At 38.7% G+C, this 18,986-nt stretch overlaps 1 protein-coding gene across 2 annotated transcripts in view; it reads right to left on the reverse strand.

Moving 5' to 3' along the window:
- The window catches only part of TMEM79 (transmembrane protein 79), a 345,348-nt gene extending 327,205 nt beyond the window's left edge, over positions 1–18,143 (reverse strand). Inside the window, exon 1 of one of the 2 annotated variants that reach the window (XM_044079813.1) lies at positions 17,831–18,143. The gene's annotated coding sequence lies outside the window, so the exon portion shown is untranslated. Of the gene's footprint in view, positions 1–17,183; positions 17,747–17,830 lie in introns of those variants that run through there. The other variant, XM_044079812.1, reaches the window with a different exon arrangement.
- Positions 18,144–18,986: the final 843 nt, after the last annotated feature.

Below are 18,986 nucleotides of genomic sequence, written 5' to 3' on the forward strand. Positions count from 1 at the left end.
AACTGCTCAGCATCATTATTACTTATGGTTAAAGTTAAGATCCCGTCCAGCTCTCTGGCCTCCTCAGCTACTACAAAATTAATTGTCAATTTTGATACAACACCATCCTTGTACAAAGCTAAGATGGTCAGACCAATGTCACTTGGCAGTAACTTTTTATACGCAACTAGTAACAGGAAACTGATTTTATATAAGCACATACATGCTCCACCATAAACTGGGACACTTGAAACCTACTGTGAATCAAAAATTATCTGCAAATATACATTGAATTTAAAGTTAAGCCCCATAAGACAAATATCATTGGAAGTCAACTTGGCACATAAGCACGGACTGAAAAGAGGCCTGTAATCTCTCAACAGTCAGCAGATGCAGAACAAGATCGTTCACTAAGAGCTTCAGTAACAGAGCTATAGCTCAGAATCAAGCCAAAACTGTTCATTATACATGAGATGATGCAAGTTTCCACCACCTGCCCCAATCACATTTTTTTTAACATAGTAAGCCCACTGGACACACATGTCCCCTTTAGAAGGGAGAAATATCCAGTGAAGTGACTTGCTCAAAGTAGGGTTACCACCTGTCCTTTATGCAGGAGGTCCCTTATATGGGTCATTACACTCTCTTACTCACAAAAATGGCAAATTAGGACAAAAATATTTCCTAAGTTTCCTTTAATAGTTAGGTAAATCATTTTTTTTAATCAGAAACACAAACATTACACAAAACAGCATAACAAATCAAATTCTAAAAGAATGAGCCTGTATTTTGACAAAAGAAAAAATGAATGAGGACTTAAAACATGGCTACACACAGAGTAGCAACTTAATTATAACTCTCCCAGTGTGAAAACAGAAACATAGCAGAGAAAGCAAGTGAATTTATACTTCTGGGTAAATTTCAGTAACTGGCTAGTAAGTACACTGTCTGGATGCCAGGAAAAAAAGAAACACAGAAGAACTGAAGGAAAATCAGCTTCAGAATTTGAGGAAAAAACACTGACTGGGAAAAGTACTGCAGCTGTTCAGCTAAAAGCAGCGTAAGCTCCAGACATGACTTCCATTAACCTAGAGGAAAGTATAAGGCAACTGCACACAGACCAGATTAAAATCAATGGAACACTGATGGGAGTATATCAACTCAAATAACAAAAAGGCTGAAAAAAATGGAAAAAGCTTTAAACAGATATTCAGATGAGGTGATAAAACTGAAAAAAAAAAAAAAAAAAACAGGAGGTAGAAATGAAGAAAAAGGCTGGCTGAATATGAGACTGCACAAGATGAGCGGTTTCAAAAAACATGAGAAAGCAACCCAGACCTTTAATAGTAAGGATGCAATCCTACCAGCAGGAGTTGATTCTGACAAAACTGTGGCAGAAGGACAAATTACTAAATGTGGGAGTCAGCAGAGTGTTTGTGAAGAATACTTACTCATTCTACACCAGGGAGAAGAGGAGTACATTTATACCACTGTTCAGGGAATGTCGAGAAGCAGGCATGAGATTCAAACTGTTGTACCCAGTTATCTTCAAATTATTCTTCCCTGGAGGAACAATTTTTTTTCTGATGAAGTACATACTTAGGAGGAAATACAAGAGTTTTCCAACAAAACCTGAGCTGTTTCAACTTGAGCCTTTCCAATGTTTCGTGGAAAATTCTTGACAAAGAAAAACGCACAAGAGTCAACTAGAAGAACCAAGAGTACATTGGAAATGAAGCAGACCGGATTTGGGAGAGGAGATGAGTAGGAATAAAACCAGTAACTTGGAAATTGACAAACATGGGATTACAAAGTCATGATTATATTTGTGAATGTGACAACCCACCATTGGACCAGTAATCAAGGAGTCTCAATCCTCACCACTGACAACAGTGGGGGAGGTACACTGGAAAAATAACATGTACACAAGCAGTATTTCCAGATGCACTTATCTGCATCAAGTGCAATTTCCTTTAAGAGGACACAGACACCACAGTCAGTCCGGGGCTTGTTTCTCCCTCTTTCTCCAGATCCCAAATAAGACTCCCCTCTGGCACAGCTATACAGTTGAGATCTCAGCTGAGTGGCCAAGACCCTCCAGCACCCTCTCTGTCCAACCAGTGCTTATTGTCCGTGCCCAAGTAGCTGACACACGCACTCTTTGAGGTTTGATTTACACACACACACACACACACACACACACACACACACACTTGGGAAAGGCTGGCACAGACTTGCTAGCTATGCCCCCTTTTGCCCAGACTATAAAGTAGTTATCACTGCCACCAGCCAACTCCTTATCAGCTACCTTAAGGCCCTTAACAAAGGGTATCCAATCTTACTGTGTAATATTAATACAAATGGTAATCTTGCCAAGAGCAAGGCTATTAGGAGTGGCCCACAGTGTCACCAAATAAATATGCAAGTACTCTTATAACTTAAATATGTCTCACAAAGATCAGCCACAATGAAAGGTTTAAATACATTTAATAATAAAAAACAAAAGAACAAGAAAATACTCAGTATTTATTCACAGTGACAGAGTTCAAACCACAGGAAATAATGAAAACAACATTGCAGGACAGTATCCAATAAATAAAGAAAAATATCCAAGCTAAGCTTTGCTACACTCCTGACTATATCCAAGAGAATTATACTGTGCCCTAGAAACTTACTTCAGAGTAAAGCAGATGTGGTGAATGGATCTTGTAGTTGTCAGGTCCAAACAGAATACACAATGCTATGTCTCTCTAAGAGACCTCTCAAATTAATATTTCAAACATTACTGCTGGGCTAGTTTTCAGAATGACATCATTTATTTGGTCATTGTCATAATTTGGGTAAAAAGGGCGACAGGCTGAGTCATCTCTCTAAGGAAGATATTGAGAAGAAGTTCTCTACTCAAGGTTGTAGTATTGCCAGATTTTGCCTACCAAAAATCCACAAAAGTCTGTTCTCCACCTGGCCGTATGACAATTGTGGCTACGAAATATTTTTGCATAATATTAGAATTCTGTTACATAAACATTTGCTGCAACCAGTGAGGAAGTTGAACTCCTATATTCGTGACTCGCTTGATTTTTAAAAAAAAATGCAGTCACTTGAATGAAAAAGTGAAAGCTATTGGTTAACTACAGATGTTAAAAGTCTTTATTACAAACATAAGTCATCAGTTAGGGATGGAAGCAGTAAAGCAATTTCTAGGGGATAGTTCCTTAATGAATTATGTAATAGACCTAATATATTTTTGTTCGATTCAATTATTTTGTATTCAATGGGGCAATATATCATCAAGTAAAAGAGATGATGATGGGGGTGTCATTTGCCCCTATGTATGGCAACCTATTTATGGGTCTTTTTGAAAATAAATACTTACATCAAATGGAATTCTATAAAAATTATGTGGTAAAATATTTTAGATTTACTGATGATCTTATTTTTTATGTGAAGGTGGAGAGGAGAAATTTTAATAAGTGATTTTTTAGAAAACTGCAAGATAATGAATTTGGCATTAAATCTGATGGGGTGCAATGTGGAAAAAAGTAGTTTTTTGGATACAGAATTAGATGCTATAGTGGGTGACTGTGTACGGACAAAGATACATAGGAAATTTCCTGATACCAACCATTTTTTATGGCAGGAGTTGTCACCCATCCCACTTAATAAATTCACTGCCTTACAGTGAGTTTTTGAGGGTTTCAAGGCTCTGTAATAGAAATGAAACCTTATGGAAAGAACTTAGTAAGATTTGCGGATATTTTTTAAGTAGAGGTTATGATTTTTATGTAGTGGAACAAGCTTTAAACAGGTTACTGAATAATATTAATGGGTAAAAGAGCAATAATAGGAGTAGAAAATATAATTTTTATGTAGCTAAATAGGGATATTAATCAAATGAAAGTTAAAAAGGTTTACTTTGTGAGAACATATAATATTATGACAGAAGAAGTATTTAATGTTATTAAATACTACTGGAATTACTTGTTGAAAGAAGTATTACCCGGTAAACCTCTTCTTTCTTTGAGGTGATGTCTAAGAGACACAATTTTAGAAACCGTTAAGAGATGGGATGAGACAAAAATGAAGAAAATATTGTTATATAAGAAGACAGTATGCATTTTAAAGTTGGGAACCTTAGTACCTAATGGGTTAAACATTGAATGTAATTGGAAGATGATGTTTTATATAAAAGCATAGAATAGTGTGCTATTTTATCTCTTGAAGATGTGTAGCCAAGGTGCTAAGACAAATTAAATTTTCCTAAACTTTGCTCTTTTCTTTGGTGGTATTTTTTGACATCATTTCTTGTCATCTGACTTCTAGTCCTCAGGCACAAAACAACCATTGATGGCAGCTGGTAGTATCTGGCATCTACCTGTAAAAATACGGGCAAGGGCTTTTCCTCAGATTTTTGGCACATGATGGAAGTCATAAAACAATAAAACACAAGACAATACAGAAAGTTCCCTAGTACAGGCATTATGTCTGTAGCTGCATTAAAAACTGAAAAATATTATCTCTTATTGTGTAGCCTATAAAGTAATTTAATTTCAGCTATTTTTTCTGAAGTTTGCTAGACTGAAGGTGATGTCCTGTGTTCCAGTTTCCACCATTAAAATACACATTTAAACAGTTACAACAGTTACAATAGTGCATATATATTTCTGTTCTCTTCCAGTATCACATACTGTGGATACATTTCAACCACTTTGCAAAAACCTTTTCAACACACACATCTGTACCAGCAGTTTGATATACACATGACATACAGTTCTAATACATCTGTAACACAAGCATCTTAAATGAATTGTGTTGATATTCACAAATGACATAATTATTTACAAAATTCCAGAAAGCTGCGCTGGCAGTGTCTCCCTTTGTCACAGCAAAATATGACAGAACAAGAAAATATGGAAATGTTGGACTGTTTTTTTGGACTTTGTTAATCTTGCAGGGGACTCTAAAGCATATGCCCTACTTCATGTCATTAATGTTCGGAAAAATACTTAGGAGAGGGGAAGAGGAGGGAGAAAGCTAACTTTTCTTAATGGTACTATTTTTGTAGTGCATGACTTTCTTTGCATGCTATTAAGTAAAGCTCTCTCAGTTATTTTAAGTGTAATGGGGATACTAATGCAAACATTCTCTTGTTTTTTTCCTCCCTTCTCTGGTTAAAAGAGCATGGCAAAAGAAAAATTAGTGTGATTTTTCATATTCTTGCATAGGGATGACTGGATTAAGGCCCTAATCTTGATCTAGTAACACGTTTTAAAATAAATAAGTCAATGAAAAAGAATACTGAATATTATAAGTCTTTTTTAGCAAACAAACGTATGTTTAGTAGCAATTATATATCTGGTCCTCATGTCTCCAGAGGACAATCTGATAAAGCAAAATGTCTAGGAAATAATGTCCTCTGAAAGCATTCAAGTGTTTAACCAGCTAGGAGAGCTATAAAGACAAGACAAAACCAGACAGCAATTAGTAGAAGTACAGGCTGCACCATGTGTCTTAGCATGGATGATAACCTTTCTTTTAGGTTAACTCAAGTCTATGAGTGGGGCTGTAGTTTGGAACATTTGCTCTTATGAGGAGGATAAAACTTCAATATTTGAATATGTACAAAGTTATGTGCGTTATAATTACGTGAATAGATTTAGGGGGATATTGGGGACTGTTTGTTTGAGGGCTTTCAACAAAATATAAAGTTTTGTAAGATGCGACAGGCACAAAGAGATAGGACAAGAAACAACCGTATAAAAGATAACCTGCCAAACAGTGTATGCACGCAACACAAAAGCTGTAACTAGACATTTAACAAAAGAGCTGTTATATACAAAAGGTGAGAATAACAACTTCTTAACACAATAATGCTTTCTCTAATGTTTTATATGTCAATGGTCTCACAGATAAATACTAAAAAGAGTAGTGAACTATATTGAAAAATGTAGAGTGCAAATAGCTATGCTACTGGAGACAAACATGAAAAGAACTGAAAATGTGAATTTAATAAAGTTTTTCAGAATGGTTACTCAATGAAATAATTGGAACAATTATTTTAATTGCAAGAGGAGCTCCAATAGTGATAGAAGAGGATAAAAAAATGGTAGATTTATGGTGCTAAGTGGCTACTGGCAAGGGAGGAGGATTACACTAGCATGCATTGATACTCCACCTAAAACTGCTATAATGGAGGTTAAGAAAATTCTGGGACACAATCAGCTTTCAGCAAGGACTATTACTTATTGGTAGGGACTGGAATTTGATTTGCAAGAGTGAAGATTTGTCTGGGGGCCCAGAAGGGAAAATATAACAAACAAGGGTAGATGTTTGAAGAAATTTATGAAAATATTTGGCATGGAAGATGTGAATTCACTACTATGTTTTCAGAGTGAATTTATGTATTATTCCCCAAGATACAAAAACTGTACTGGGCTAGACAAAATGTATATGTTACAGGAACACATGCATTTAATGTAAGGTCTTGACATGCACCCAATAACAATTTAAGTTCATGCACCAACAGTAACTAAAATAAAAATACAGGGTAATGAAATAAAAATGAGACAGTGGCACTTTCCCACCTATCTGTTGAAAAGAAAGGAATTTAAGGTATGGGTAGTAGGATCTATTAGAAAAGATAGATATTTCTTCTGAAAATATAGCTAGGGTGTGGGATAAAATTAAAGTGCAGTTTAAAAATAGTGTGGAAATGAAAGAAAGAGAGACATGATTAAGAAGTAACAAGAATTATTTAGAGGGATTGACATGCTAAAATATTACAAAATACGGGGAATCTCCCAGGAAAGAACAGGAGCAACTGCATAATGCTAAACAGAAAATAAGGGATTAACTTGATAATATGCACTAGTTTAGAAATACTGATGTTAAGCAATTGTTTTTCAGTAATAACTCAGAACCACAAAAACTTTTAGCACAATGACTCAAGCAACGCAAAGTAGAAAAGGCTATTGCCAAGCTTAGGGAGCCTAAAACAAGGAAGCTAACAAGAGATCCTGCAGGAGTATTAGAAATATTTCAGAAATTCTATGACAGTCTGTATAAAGCAAAGAAATCCATAAATAATGAAAAGGTGCAAATGGAAATATTTATAGAAAAATTAAATATGCCAAGGTTACAGGTTGCTGAAGCTCAATTAAAAACAGGACAGGAGGAGTTGAGATGAAAATGGTGATACATAACCACTCTACAGGAAAGTCCCCAGGAATAGATGGTATTCCTGTGGAAGTCTGAAAGCTAGGAGGGAAAAAATGACAAAGACCTGGAAGGTTTTGTTTAACAGTATTTTAAAAGGAAGAGAAGTACCAACATCTTGGAAAAAAGTGATGGTAGCTGTAATACCTAAACAGGGTAACGATACATCAGATCAAGCTTCATACAGGCCCATTTCGATACTAAACCATGATTATAAAGTGCTTACGTCTATAAAGGCTAAATAAATGGCAAAAGTGATGCCAAAATTGATAGATATGGATCAATGTGGGTTTGTGGAGGGGAAACAAACATTCAAGAACATTAACAGTACATTGATGAGCCACAGGGAAGCAGAATTAAGAAAATACTACTGCTGTTGGTCTTTATAAGCAGGACATTGAAAGTACTGCAAGTTGATTAGGAGGCTATATGAGGGATCGGAGGCAAGTGGGTGGGTTCGTTTCTGATTATTTCTGCTTAAGGAGAGGAACCAGGCAAGGGTGTCCTCCTTCCCCTTTGTTACTTGCATTATATTTAGAACCACTGGCAAAGAAAATGAGGGACTCAAAAATTCAAGTATATAATTGGTATGGTAGTCAAGAAAAGCTGGCTCTATTTGCAGATGGTATTATTTTATACCTGATAAAACCAAAAAATGATATTACAGTGTGGTGGAACATTTTCAGACAGTTTCAAATCTTTTCAGGATACAAAATTAATGAAGCTAAAACAAAGGTAATAGCGATAAATTATGTACCCACACACTAATTGTCTCAGCAATATGTATATTTATGAGGACTTGATAAAATGAAGTATTTAGGAGTATGGATTAAAATGATTCTGGTGTGACAGCTAAGGATATGTGGGAAGAGACTAAACAAAAGACAATACAAAAACTGAGAAACTGGAAGCTCTGATATATGGATATGGATAAGGATAATACGATACAAGCAGTTAACGTTTTTAGTCCTTTTAGTCTTAGACACAGGTCAGGCATATTTTTTTTAATCAACCAAAGGAGAAGTTGTGGACAACAATAAACAGCTGAATGATTTTATCTGGGAGGGGCAGATGGCAACAGTCTAGTGGGCTAAGCAGATTCTTCCAGTAGAACAGTACGGATTGGGATTCCCCGATTTGAAGGGGTATTTCTGAGCTACACATTTGCTGCTCCAATACACAGCACAAGCAAGAAAACTATAAATTCAGAGTGGAAAGTGATGATGATTAAACAGGGGGAAGCTCAAGAAACAAGGAGAGACTGGGATTTTGGATGTAGATATCCATGGTGAATATTATATTCATAAAGTAGCAAAAAGTGCTCTAAGAACTAAGCCAAGATGGGAATGGAGAAAGGAGATTCTGCCAATAGGAATGACTGCAATTAGCGATATAGACAATAGGGGGCTGGAATTTTATTGGGAGAAAACTGGCAAAGAAACCAAGGTATCGGGAGCAAATACCTAGAGAGGGAAAGGTAAGGTAATAGAATGGGAAGATACCAAGAATTTATTTGGAATGCATGTTACAGATTGCCTATACTCCAATATCAATCCTTGATAGGGAAGACAAAGACAAGGAAATAAGAGGGGGGGTCCTAAATGAACGACCAGCATGGGTAGAGTTTTTAGTAGAATCAAGATCAGAAGCTCCTATTAAAAAAGAATAATTATAGAGCATATAAAATATTGCATGATAACTATAAGAATCAATCAGAGGTCAGAAAGGATTGGGAAGAGAGACTGCATAATCAATTCACAAAGAACAATGGGGGATGTATGTTTTCTCCCAAATGTGCAACAAAATCTAGAAAATTTGGGATTTTTGCTTGAAAATGTTTACATAGATATTTTTATACCCCAAGTAGACACCAAAGAATTTTTCCTGCGATAGACAGCAAATGTTGGAGGTGTGATGGGGAAGAAAGTGCTAATTGGAACATATTTTCTGGGAGTGTAATGAGCTGACAGACTTTAAAGATTCCCTGCAGACTACTCTATCAGAGATACTTGGTGGGCAAATTGGTGTAACTAAGGAATTGATTTTTCTGAGCTATGATACAGAATCGGAATTGACTAGACATGGTAAGGCCTTGCCGTATCTAATTATGGTGGCTCCCAAAAAAGTAGTTTCTACAAAATGGAAATCAAAGTCTAAATCAACTGTACTAGAAACAGTGAATAAAGTAACAGATATAAAATTGGGATATTTAGAAAAGGGTAGGAGCAAATCACATTGAAAAAAATGGGAATTGTAGGACAATACACACAGGGGAAGAATGAGGTTTAAAAGAGGTCAAGATTTGAATGAGCTATGTAATGTTTGAATAACAATGATTAGGTAGATTATAAGTGATATATAATGTCTGCAACTAAAACTGTGTCAGTATGGTTTGTGATGTAAAATGGTTGCAACTGGGATTACGTCAATATGGTTTGTTTTCATTTCTATAAAAGTGTACGACTGCCTTGTCATAAATGATAATTTAATAAAGATGTCTCTTGTTAAAAAAGAGGAAAGAAAAAAATTAAGCAACAATGAAATGGTAATAACCCTTGTTCAGAGTCACATAGTAGGCAAACAGAGTTAGAAAGAATGAAACAGTAGACCCATGACTCATTGTTTTAATCTTCTACACTATCAACCCCAGAAGCAGTGGCTTACTGCAACCCCAAAGTTGAGAATTACCACAAATGGCGAATGAGCAGATCGGTAAGATTCCCCCTGTCCCTTACGAGTCAAGGGTCAGAAAAAAACTACAAGCTGCTAAGAATCATGTCATTAAATATGACTGGCCAGAAGTGTCTTTTTACTCCTAAAAGTTTCAACTCTGTAGTATTCCAAATTAAATTATCAGATTTACCTTTGATTAAATCATCCCCTCATTTGCAAAGAATAAGATCCGTTTTTTTAAGGCATTTTTCAAAGCACATTAGCTATGAAAATAGCTTTTTGATAGAAAAGTACAACTGTGTAAAATCTTACCATAAGAGTAGTTGGCCTTTTCTTCACTGTTGCAGTATTCTTTACATAATGAATGGGTTTTCTGCCAAGGACAGCCCAACATCTGGCCGGTGTACCAAAGCCTTTAGATTTTACATATGCCATACATCACACATATGCTTCCCATGTATGGTGTAGGCATAAAGGTGATGTGCAGATGCAAACTCTTAGAACTGAATTTCCATTGCCCAGGAGGAAAAGAACACCCTCAGAGACAAAGGAGAACATGCATCTCCAGAATGAAAAAGGAGATAAGAAAAAGAGGAAGCAAGGGCCCCTCAACCAGGATAGCAACAAAAGCCCAGGGACAAGAGTTAAGAAACTAGCGAAAGGAAGGAGGGACTGAATAATGCAAGAGTGAAGAGAAGGACATCTACTGTATGATAAGATTTTACACAACTGTACTACATCCTTCCAGGTCACTTTTGCAGTGTTAATTACGCAACAGAGTACAAGAGCTAAGAAGAAAGCTTGGAGGAAAAAGGCAGAAAACAGCCCTCAACAAAACCATGCAAAATAACCCTGGCAAAACCTGCCTGGCCCTGGAAACAACATCCAATTTATAATGTTTATTGAAAGTATGAACAGAGGACCAAGTAGCAGCGTAAAGGAAGGAATCTGTATCCGAACCCTTGAAAAAGGCACCAGAGGAAGCAACTGCCCTAGTAGAATGTGCCTTTACAGAGGAAGAAAGGCACTTGCCATGAAAGGAATAACAAAATGCTCAGACTTATGAATTGCCTTTGTTTTACCCAAATAATACCTGATCTGTCAATACAGATCCAAGGTGTGAAGAACCTTCCCTCTGTAAGACTAAGGGAAAGGAAAAAAAGAAAAAGAAAAAAGGAAGGTAAATAGCCTGATTAGGGGCAATTCATTAACCACCCTTAACATGAAAGAAGTATTAGTCCAAAGAGACACCCTATCTCTGTGAAAAACTAAAAAAAGGAGGAACGGCCATGTCAGCCAGAAGTTCAGACACTCTTGGCTGAAGTGACAACCAAAAGAAGAACAGTCTTCCAAGTACAATGTTGGAAAGAAGCCGAAATAGCAGGTTCAAAATGAGCCTGGGTCAAACTTTCAAGTAGAAAATTGAGGTCCCAAGAAGGTGGAATAGGCTTACTGGGAGGCCTGGAATGAAGGATGCCTTTAAGAAATTGTTTGACTTCAAAACAAGAGGCCAAAGGAGGATTTAAGGGCAGACACGTAGAAAATGAAGATAGATAAGAATATGCTAAACCAGCATGCAGCAGATCACACAAATAACAGAGAACAAAAGGACCCCCACATAGGGGATCCTGATGAGGAGACATCAGATACAAAAATCTCTTCCATTTGGACGTGCAATATTTTCTAGTAATGGGTTTCCTGGCCTCCTGCAAAACCCGAAGCATGTCCTCAGAAAAGAGGTGCTGAAAAGGAATCAAAACCCTATGACACACAGTATAATTTGAAGAGTTGACAGGTGAGGGTGGATTAGAGATCACACTTGTTTTGTGCAAGAAGATCCAACCAATGAAGTGACTTGTGGTGATGGCCCCTGGCCAAGTGACAAAGAAGGGGGAACCAATGCTATCTGGGCCAAAAGGGAGTTACCAGAAAAGCTTTGGTGGAGTCCCGTCTTATTTTGTGCAGAACTCAAGGCAACAGGGGGGAGGGGGCATATAGAAACATTCCCACCCAAGGAAAAGACAGGGCTCCCACTTTCCAAGCTAGATGACTTGATATTCTGGAACAGAAAAAGAGGAAGTTGCCTATTCAGAGGTGACACAAAAAGATCTACCTGAGGAATACCCCACCAATGGACTATGTCCAGAAAAACATCGCTGTGAAGCATCCATTCATAAGCCTGTGTGCTGGACCTGCTCAACAAGTCTGCCACTAGATTTTACTCTGAAAGAATGCAGACCACCTGACAGGTCACTTGACACTGGAAACCTAGATCCCATGCCTGAAGAGCTAATCTGCAAAGAAGATAGGACTTTGTCTCCCCCTGCATGCTGATATACCACATCAAAGAGATATTGTCCAGAGCCAGAAGCCAACCTCTCATAGGTTCATAAGTATAGACTAGGCTAATGACCACAAAGGCCTTTATAAGCCTAGGCATGCAACCCAGATGTGTCCCAGAAATTATAGGTTTTGTATGTTTTCACTGAGGTGATTTTTGGTTATTACATGATTTACTGATTGCTTCTATCCAGCAAAGATGTGGGTGCCAGACCAGGGGTGAATTTTTGATTTCCCATCTAATGGTGCAGGTTATGCTTAAATAGGTTTAAGGGAGGGGCCGTTTCACATGAATGAGGAGCATTCCTTGCTCATACCTTCTACTATGTTTTGTATAATTAATTAGTATAATTTTTACTAAAATTGTTATAGTTTAAAAATGTATTATTATAAATGCTTTTAGACTAATATTACACTGTACTGTGATTCTTTATGTTTCTATGCATTGTTAACTTTGTCACTGTTCATGTTTGGAGCTTTTCTCCCCGGGCCTCTACTGAAAATGGACATATATCCAGCTAGACTAGCCCGGTTAACAAATGTAAAATAAAAGAAAAGGCAAAGCAGAGAATTGAAAATGAAAGGAAGAAACAAGGAAACATAAGAATTTCCTGAACAGAGGGTGAATGTGGATTTGAACGTAGGCATCCGTGAGGTCTAGAGAGACCAAGAAGGACTGGAGAAAAAGAAGATGAAACAAGGTCTGAAGATACAGCATTTGAAAGAAGGGATCTTGAGAAAGGTGTTGAGTAGAGAGAAAGCTCCATAATGGGTCTTCAGGTACCCTTCTTTTGAGGAACCAAAACATTTCTGGAGTAAAGCCCCTTTCCCAGTTAGGAGGGTTGAACAGGTTGAATGGTGCCCAAATCCAAAAGGGACTGCAGAAACTCTGGAAAATGAGGAAGCCGTTTTACAGGAGGCTGTGGAATGCCTGAGAAGGAGAGGGGGAAAGGGAATTCCAAACCATAAAATACCCCTGACGAATTAGAGAAAGCACCCATGAGTCCAAGATGATCAGTTACCAATTTGAAGGGAGTGAGAAAGGCAGAGACAGGAGGACCTGGCCAAGAGGAATAGGAGGCCAAAAGGAGACATGCTTGTCCTGAAAGGAAGCCTTCTGAGACAAAGGAGTGAGTGAATTTAGCAGGAGGAATATGCCTAGACACCTTCTTACCCTTGGGAGATGGCCAAGTCTGTTTGCAGACAAAGGTGAATTTGGAAGGGGAAACTCCTCTGTAATTTGGGGATAGGAGATACAAAAATTATGTTTGAGTTCCTGCAAGTCCTTACTCTGAAGACCCTTAAACAGGTCAGCAGCAGCTGCTCTCAGAAGATTTTTTTTATTACCTAGAGGGGCATCCAAAAGCTTGACTTTAATATCATCAGTTAATGCTTGTAGACATAGCCAAGAATAATGCATCACAGAACCAAATGCAGCAGCCATGGAATATGTATCAACAGCATCACAGTTGTATGTTATGAAATAACAGGAAACCTAGGAAGTAGATCCAAGCAAGGAAAAAGATGAAACCTTGCCATCAGAAACAGGAAAGTCACAGACCACCAAAGCTACCTGAGAAAGAAGGGCCAAAACATACCTGGTCGCATGGGTTTTTCAAACCAGTAACAAGTGGAGTACCACAGGGTTGAGTCCTGGGACCTCCCCTGTTTGGTATCTACTTCTCTGAAGTACAGGCTAACACACAAGGCCTTTGGCTAATGAAGTTTGCAGATGACTGCAAACTAGAAGCCATAGTCGAGTCCCCAAATGATGTGGACATCCTACAGAAAGGCCTCACCGAGACAGATGCCTGGTGTCAGAGCCATGGCCTCAAGCTCAATGCCAAAAAGTGCATTGTCATCCTCTTTGGTAAAAACTCTGTACCCATGAACTACCACATAGGCGGCAGTCTACTTAACGCAGAATGTGTGATGAGACCTTGGGACCCAAGTGGACAGTACTCTCTCCTTTGATAATCATACCGCCACAGCAGTCGGGAAATCCTTCTACATGGCACACCTCATCACAAAAAGGTTCTCATCCAGAAAAAAAAAAAAAGAGAGGTCATTGTTCCCCTCTACTCGACACTCAGACCCATTATAGAGTACAATGCCCCTTTTGGAATGTACCTCACAAGACATCTGCAGCAGCTGGAAAGGCCACAGAAGTACCTCACAAAGAGGACTGCTGGCCTCAAACAGATGCCCTACACTGACAGTCTCGAAAAAACTCCAGCTTTACTCTGTAGCATATCGCCTACTCCAAGGTGATCTCTGCCTAACATATAAACCTATGTAAAACCCAGAGCTGATGGATACGCTACACCTAACGAAATCCCAAGCCCTCCAAGCTACATGCTCTAGGGACCTAATCCTTGTCACCACAATAAACAGGACATGCTGGAGGGATAGATTCCTGTCCCAGAAACTTCCCATACTCTGGTACAAGCTACCCATCTATGTCAAGCAAAGTTCCTCATTAGCACTCTTCAAGAAAAATCTTGATAAGTGGATGGGAAATAGGAAATACACCCCTGGGATCACTTCTGTGGCTCTGCTCGACATGGGCAAAAGAAAATAACTTTCTTGGGTGGTATAAGCCACGGAACCTTGTTGGCTAAGCTTACTTAGGCCCTTGGGCAGACAGCCTAGTACCTACCTATGAACCTAAAAGGCAAAGTGGCAGCAGTATACACTTTTTTCAATCTGTCCATAGCTCAACTATCCTTATCTGTATCCTTATCTGAGAGAAGGAGCTTAGTAGATGCAAGAGTTTAGGCTTGTCAGAGGAAAAAAAACACTGAAGGGTCAGCAGAAGGGCAATTATACAAAAATTTGCAATCCTCAGGCACCTTGTAGCACCTGTCAGGTTTCTTGGGAGCTGGGGCTTGAGAATCAGGAGCCACAGAGACAGCAGAAAATGTGTCAAAAGGGCTGCCAAAACAGGGGGAACAGCAAATGGCTTAGGAGACTGCATCTGTAAGAGCTCACAATATCTTTTTTGAATGTCAGAGACCATTTGAAGTATTCCATCATACGAGCAATAGTATCTCCAAAGGATAATTCTTCCAAGGGGCAGTCTGGGCTCAAAGAATCCTCTTCCTCAGAACCATAGTCTACAGGGGAAGGAATTTAAGAATAGTAAGCTAAGGAGTCCTTCCCAGAGTCCAAGTCCTCATCTGATCCATTTTTCTAGGCCTCTTAAAAGGAATGAAGACCAGGGAGGAGCAGTGACAGACACCTCTTGAGGAGGCTTCAAAGCCTTTAAAATATTGAAGAGACCCAGAGTAAAATCATGCCATTCATGTTGGGGAGCTTTAACAACAGGGTAATGCGTTTGCTTTGTTTATTCTTGCAGACGAATGTCCTCCCGAGAGACTCTCAGTGGCTCAGACCCTTGGCAAGATTTAAATTTGTAGGTGAAATCTATTTCCTTACCAAAATCTAAGAAATCCTCCTCAGTCCCTCAGAAATAATCAGCTGAGGTGTCCCTTCAACATTCAAAATGGACATCGCAAAAGCCTCCAACAACATGCGAGAACTTGAATCCACGCAGGCCTTCAATGGGGGTCGTGGCAAAGACCGGACAGTCTTCAGGGCCTACACTAGGTTCTAAAGAGACGTCCTGGGAGACTGGACAGCAACCAGATCAGGCCTGGGCTTTTTGGTCCTCCCTGGCAGATGGATGGCCCTAGTGATGGGAGGGTTCCCCCATGGCACCCTGGGTCAACAGCGAGAGCCGTTGGCTCTCAAGGCATATCAATAACGAAAATAAGCAACTAGGAAGGGTCTAAGGGCCAAACACTTGACAGATGGAGCATGGTCGTGTGAAACGCTTAAAAAAAAAAAAAGACACTGGGCATGACAGTCTTTATGGGGAATCAGTCCCCATACTAACATTTTCCCATATTGGATAACATGAACACAATTACAATACAACAAAGGGAAAAAAAGGTAGAGAAGAACCCCAATAGAGCACTTATCTGAAGAAGACGGCTTGGTAACCAGCACAGCAGAAAGGTGTTCAGACTGACATTCGACAATGGAATTTGGACTGGTGGCAAAGTCGTCGTCGTGAGTGTTTGCATCCATACGTCATATTCCTGCCCTATGCTGGAACCCTACATGTGATGCATGGCATCTATAAAATCCAAAGGCTTTGGTGTACTGGACAGACATTGGGCTATCCTTGGCAGGAGATATGTAAAAAATGCTGCAACAGTGATATATCTACAATCAAACAGCATGAGTTTTTATTGGGCAAGTCCAGTGGACAAATTTCTGATATGACATATAGTCATTTGAATATTACAGGTAAGTGACCAATTAGCTTACAAGACCATCCATTTGAATATTACAGGTAAGTGACCAATTAGCTTACAAGACCAGCCATTTAGAATCTGACCCTGTGTTAGTGGAGGCACAATTTTTAAATATATCCAAATATTTTAACAATATAAACAAAGGGCTAGCAGTGTGTAAAAGAAAGCACTTTCACATGTGTTTCCTCAGATCCAGCTTTAGCATTGTCTATGCAATAGTAAGATCCAATTTAGTAAGAATGGTCAATATAAAAAGGTGCGCACCCACACTGTCAAACGATGTTAATTGTTCCACAAGAAAACATCCTTTGCTGTAAAGCATAGCAAATGTAAAGATAAAAGAATTAGTGTGGAGTTCAGCCAACGTGAAGCGTCACATAAATTAATCATTTATAAACTCTCACACTTGAACCATGCTAGAAGACAGTCACCCTTTCAGTCGCTGCTTTCAAACAGGTGTCAGCACAAAAAAAAGTTCAAAGCCGTGAGGGAATAAAATGTACTTGTGCCACTTACGATGCCCGATTGTTATAGTCAGGACTGCAGGTACTTTACTAGGGTTTCTACTGTCAGATCTGACTGAACGATCTAGGTATGGTATGGGCCCCGTTAAAGAAAAAAAGTTCGCATGCCAAACTGTGATACTTTACATACCTGATGACAGTGCAAAATCAGTTTAACTGTAAAAATGACTTCATTTTAAATCCGTAGCGAAAAACTTCCAACTAAGTAAATCTTCAACACAGCAATAGCAGTAGTATCTTCCAAACACTAACAGCACAATTAACTCATACGTAAATCCAAACCGAAACAACGTCTTAAAAATCCCTGCTGTTTCCTTGTGGGACTTATCAGCAGTGGCGTTAGGTGTCTTTCAACGTATAAACAATTACCAACGCAGTTTCGGTCGTAAAGGTGAAGCACACAATCTACCCCACCCCCGGTACTATTCCGACCCGCCCACTGCTTGCTAATTGACTATTGCCAGGTAAATAACGCCAAGTTGGAGTTTTCTAATGTATTACTTAGTAAGCATAGCATCTGATCCAACTAATTGATAACGATTTACTACCTGTTAGAATTGTTTCGTTAGTTAAGAAAGTGTGAGAATGGGACGACTTCAAATATGTAGCTAAAATCTAATAGGTAGTAATAACATTATAATCAGGAGTGGCCCATATGATAAGCAGTGCACCTGAGACAGTTTCAAATCTTTTCAGGATACAAAATTAATGAAGCTAAAACAAAGGCAACCCGCTAAAACAAATGACTACCCTCAGAATTTACAAAAAAAAACATACGCCGCACAACCTGGACTTCCTTTTTCGGCGATCCATCATCCGCAACCCGTATCCCATCTTTGCACGTGGGGATCATTTAAAATTGTGCCGCTGGGTGGCTAAACCCTGCCGCATCACACACACGAACCTATGGTCGATTTAGACTATCCAGTCCGCCTAATGCATTTATTTTATTTAATTGTTGACAGGGGGGGAATGTCCAACTGAGCCAGAACCTTTTTTCAGCAGAGGCCCAGGGAGAAAAGCTCCACAAAAGTACTTACAAAGTTTACTATAAGTAACAATAAATGATTACATTACAGAGAAATATGTTAAATAATACTGTAAATTAACAAGCAAATAATACACCTAATGCCGTATTAAGCCCCCCTCCCTGCAGACGTGGGCGTGGTTTGTGTGATTGACATGCCAAATAGCCGTGAGATTATATGCAAATGTCGCATGATTGACTGCCATTCAGATTTCACGGTGACATCATGCATACTTTGGTAGTTGATTGACAGATATGGAAATCACCCCTGTTTTCTGAAGGTTCCTGAGCAGAACTAACTGAATTAAATTCTGCCGTAGCAGAAAAACTTTTGTTAAAAACTTCATGAGTCTTCAATGACGAGAACTGTAACAGTTATTTCTGTTGTAAGTCAGTTTACAGTTATCCCTTAACCCTAAGTGGCCTGTTGACCCTTTTAAAGTCTTTGCTGAAATGTCTTAACCCACCCGCCGCATAGCTCGCAACCTTCCATCTCCAAAATGAGGAACACTCGCCTTCATAATGTGGAACAAATGGGCAAAATGTGGAACACATACTAATGGCTTACTAACAACTTCAAATAGGAAGGTCATAGGATGGTTAAAAATATGCTGGTTTTACTTATAAAGAAGATCGTTTAATGAATTAATATGATTAATTTCTATTTACCATGGATTTCACTTAAAAAATTCCTAACATTAAACTTTTTAAGACCCCAAATTAGGTACGTTCCTCGTAATGAGGTACACTTGAGCAGGGGTGTAGCCAGGGATTTATTTTTTGTACTCAAACCCAATGTTACTGCCCCCACTACCCACCTGTCACTTTAAAAATGTATTCAACCCTCAAAATGCTACCCCCAGATACATGGGAAGAAGCACGTTATTTTCAACTGTTACCATTTAT

The sequence above is a fragment of the Protopterus annectens genome, chromosome 8.part0 (genome assembly GCF_019279795.1).
Source record: "Protopterus annectens isolate FY-2018-M chromosome 8.part0, PAN1.0, whole genome shotgun sequence".
In the NCBI taxonomy this organism is placed as follows: domain Eukaryota; kingdom Metazoa; phylum Chordata; order Ceratodontiformes; family Protopteridae; genus Protopterus; species Protopterus annectens.